This window comes from Dipodomys ordii, unplaced genomic scaffold, assembly GCF_000151885.1.
Source record: "Dipodomys ordii isolate 6190 unplaced genomic scaffold, Dord_2.0 Scaffold179, whole genome shotgun sequence".
Lineage (NCBI taxonomy): Eukaryota > Metazoa > Chordata > Mammalia > Rodentia > Heteromyidae > Dipodomys > Dipodomys ordii.
In genome coordinates, this window is record NW_012267395.1 from 952,459 (window position 1) to 957,178 (window position 4,720).

Below are 4,720 nucleotides of genomic sequence, written 5' to 3' on the forward strand. Positions count from 1 at the left end.
GGCCGGCTCCCGGCCCGTGACAGCCGGAGGACGTACCGGTTCCGGCCGCGCGCCGGCGGCTCCCGCTGTCGTCCTGGCTGCTCCGGAGGCCGAGATCTGGGGACCGCGGCCCAGGGCCAGCCCGGGCCGGAAAGCGCAGGACGTGGCGCCGTGGCTCGGCTGGAGAGCTCAGGGACAGCGCCCAGGCCCGGAGTTCAAGACCCGCGACCGACAAAGGAAAAACAGACGTCTTGGTGTTTCCACGACGTGCTAGATGCAGAACGCATCGTCTGTGCGTGGCCGCAGCCAGCTATAGCATGTCCCGCCCTGGCGGCCGCCATCTCCAGTGTCCAGTCGTGACCACAAAGATCCCCTGCCCTGTGAGCACTGCGCCCCGCCTCGGGCCTCAGCTCCTCCAGCCCTGGCGTTCCCGCCGCACAGCTGGCCCCTGCCCCAGCCCAGACCCACCCGAACTCCATCTGCCTCACTTCCTACCCCCAGACCCTCTTGCTACCTAGATAGTGGAGGCTGCCAAGTGCTCTCTCTCCGGGGCAAATATGGCTCCTCTAATAAACCTTGTAGGGGCTGGGAAGGGGGCTCAGTGGTAGAGCACTTGCCTTGCATGCCTGAGGCCCTGGGTTCGATTCCTCAGCACCACATAAGCAAAAAGAAAAATGCTGAAGTGGCGCTGTGGCTCAAGTGGTAGAGCGCTAGCTTTGAGCTGAAGAGCTGAGGGACAGCACCCAGGCCCAGAGTTCAGGCCCACAACCAGACCCCCCCCAAAAAAACAACCTTGTAATAATCTTCCTCCTGTGCCTGACTGTGCGTGCTCCCCTGGCATGGATGTGAGGATCCTTTCAATATCTACCTCTAAGGCTGCAGAGCAGTTTGCTACTCTATCCCGCCCACCAGAATAACCTGTCAGCCCAGGCTGATGTTAAAGGCTTCTTTTCTCCTGTGTCTGAGTGGCTTTCTGGGTCGGCGCTTGAACAACCTACCAGAACCACTGGGCTACAGTAAAGGCAGTGCCAAGAAGAGAGTTTATAGCTATGAGTATTTACATCAGTAAGACAGAATATCAAATAAATAATGATGCACCTGAAGCTCCTAGAAAAAAGAAGTAGCCAAACTGAAAATTAGCAGAGGACTGGGAATGTGGCATAGTGGTAGAGCGCTTGCCTAGCATGCATGGAGCCCTGGGTTCCATTCCTCAGTACCACTTGCACAGAAAAAGCTGGAACTATCACTGTGGCTAAAGTGGTAGAGTTGTTAGTATTATGCTCACCTTTGGTCCTCAGCTCCACCCACACCTGGGCCCCCTCCCATTCCTGGTGTTCCCTCCATACAGCTGGCCCCTCCCTCTCTCCACCCAGACCCACCTGAGCTCCCATCTACCTCACTTCCTATCCCCCAGACCCTCCTGCTACCTGGATGGTTAAAGAGGCCGTGTGCTCTCTCTTGGGGGAAATATGGCTCCTCTAATAATCCTTATAATTATCCTTCTCCTCTGCCTGCCTGCCTCCTCATGGTCCCCTGGGATGGATGTTTCCGGTTCTCTTTCAAGAGTGCTAACCTTGAGCACAAGAAGCTCAGGGACAGTGCCCAGGATCTAAGTTCAAGCCCCAGGACTGGCAGAAAAAAAGGAAGAATATTAGCAGATTGGGAGAAATGAAAATTAGATAGGCCAGGCCCCAGTAGCTCATGCTTGTAACCCTAGCTACCCAGGAGGCTGAGATCTGAGACCAGAGTTTGAAGATAGCCCAGGCAGGAAAGGAGAAATGTGCTTCAAGTGGTAATGCACTATCCTTAAGCTAAAAAGCTCAGGACAGCACCTGGGTCCTGAGTTCAAGCCCTAGGCCTGACCTACAGACAAAAAAGATTAAGCTGGAAGCTGGCACCGCTGGCTCAAGCTTGTAATCTTAGCTACTCAGGAGGCTGAGATCTGAGGATATCAATCCAAAGCTAGCCAGGCAGGAAAGTCCATGGGATTTTTACCTCCAGTTTGTTAGGAAAGCTCAAGTAGAAGGGGGCAAAAAGGCAGACCTCAATAGGTTAGATTTTATTCATCACTGGAGAGGGGCACCAAGTACCCTGGAGCAGGGTCAGAGGTATGGGGAGTGAAGGGGGAAATGCAACTGGGAGGGGTTGGAGGAGAGGTGGGTGGGGATCCAGGGCTTAAGTAAACAGTCAACAAGGAAGTCACCCCCAGGGTCTGGGCTACTTTCTCTGGTACAATCAGGGGTGAGGTTTTTAATTGCTTAAGGTGGGGATTTCCAAGAAAGGCCCTGGGCAGGGAGTGTTAAGTGGGCCTGAAGGCAGCTTTGGGTTATAAGAACAATGCAGATTCCCATCACAACCACAAAAAGCCGGAAATGGAACTGTGGCTAAAGTGGTTGAGCCCTAGTCTTAAGTACAAAAGTTTAGGGACAAGCTGGACATTGGTAGCTTAAGTCTGTAACTACTCAGAAGGCTGTGATCTGAAGATTGTGGTTCAAAGCCAGCTTGGGCAGAAAGTGTTTGAGACTCATCTCCAAATAAACTACGCAGAAAATGCAGGGAGTGGTGCTGTGACTCAAGTGGTAGAGCACTAGCTATGAGCAAAAATAGCTCAGGGACAGCACCCAGGTCCAGAGTTCAAGCACAGAACCAAAGGAAAAAAAATAGATACAAATTAAACTTACTTAACTTTCAACAAAATTGAGACAAAAAATAATAAACTTTTAGTCAATACAGCCAAAAGGAAAAGGAACAAAGACACAAATTAATAAAATTAGAGACAAAAAGGTGAACATTAAAACAAATACCAGTGAAATTCCAGACAATCATGAGGAATTTTAATTTTTGTCTGTTGTGAGGCCTGAACTCTGGGCCTGGGTGCTCTCAGCTCTTCAGCTCATGGCTAGCACTCTACCACTTGAACCACAGCACTGCTTCAGGGTTTTTCTGCTTCTGTGGTTCTGAGGAATGGAACCCAAGGCCTCATGCATGCAAGGTAAGCACTCTACCACTGAGCCACCTTCCCAGCCCCATGAGGAAATATTACGAAAAACTATATTCAAATGAAATGGAGCATCTAGAAGAAATAAATTACAATTTTTGCATTTGACCTACCAAAACTGAAACAAGAGGAGATAAGCCTTAAATAGATCTAGGCTTGGGATGCGGCTTAGTGAACAGTGCTTGCCTAGCATATGTATGAAGCCTTGGGTTCCATTCCTCAGAACCACATAAACAGAAAAAGCTGAAAGTGGTGCTCTGGCTCAAGTGGTAGAGTGGCTAGCCTTGAGCTGAAGAGCTGAGGGACAGCGCCCAGGCCCAGAGTTCAAGCCCCACGACTGACCAAAAACAAAACAAAACAAAAAAAGAGTCTCATGGACTTTCCTACCTAGGCCGAAATACAACAAAGGACAGAAAAGTGAACAGGCACTGATGGGGACAAAGACTGTTGTCCAAGTCTTCTACCTTCTGTGCTATGCTCAGGCCCTTCCTGTATTTCTATATTATGAACTGGGTTTAGGAGGGAGTTGGCAAATTCTAGACCTCTCTCGTGTGGTGGGGAAGGTTCTTGAAGGATCCATCCATGTCTTCTGGAGTTGGTCCAAGTATTTGGCTCCAGTCCTAAGAGCTTCGTCAGGCCCAGGGGCCTCGGAGGTGACCCTTCCCGCCCAGGCTCCAGGAGGGCCTCTGGAGCGCGAGGTGAATCTGTCCCCTGCTCGGTCTGTGGTACTGAATGAATGACACTTTGGATCTGATACCTATAGGCTCTTTATCCCTTTGTTCTTTCCTACTACCTCCTTTCTGCTACACGTGGAGCTCACTTCATGGCTAGAGCTCTGCCGGGCATTTTGGATGAGGGGAGTTATAGGCTGAATTGTATTCAACAAAAAGCTAACGAGCTGGTTACGGTGGCCAGTGCTGTAGTCCCTGCACTGGAGCCAGCAGGACTGCGTATCTTATTCTAAGACCCTGGCTAGAACACCGGAGAGACTCTGTTTCAACCCTTAAAGCAGGAGGGGGGGCATTGTCATGAAGATGGAAGCAAAAGCTAAAGTCAGGTTGTGACATGCCAACGAACACCTCGTGCCACAGCAGATTCTCCCCTGGACTTTAGAGACTTTTGGGGGAGGGTCAGTCATGGGCTTGAACTTGGGCCTGGGCGCTGTCCTTCAGTTCTTCAGCTCAAGGCTAGCGCTCTACCACTTGGGCCACAGCGCCACTTCCACTTTTTGAGCAGTTAATGAGTGATAAGAGTCTCTTGGGGACTTTCCTGCCCAGGCTGGCTTCAAACTGTGATCCTCAGATCTCAGCCTCCTGAGTAGCTAGGATGACAAGTGTGAGCCACTGGTTCCCAGTAGAGATATTCTTTTTTTTTTTGGGGTCCAGTCGTGGGGCCTGAACTCTGAACCTGGGCGCTGTCCCTCAGCTCTTCAGCTCAAGGCTAGTGCTCTACCACTTGAGCCACAGCACCACTTTCCAGCTTTTTTCTTTTTGCTTATGTGGTATTGGGGAATGAAACCCAGGGCCTCATGCATGCAAGGCAAGCGCTCTACCACTGAGCCACCTTCCCAGCCCTAGGGACATTCTTCAAGCAAGCCTCCACTGACATCTTGGCTTTGGAGTTCTGTGAGAGCATACATTTCTGTTGTTTTAAGCACCCAATGTGAGCCAGGCTGCGTTAGGGCAGACCCACAGACCTCAGCACTAGGACTCCAACGGCTGCCTCTGCCGACGCCTGAGAGCC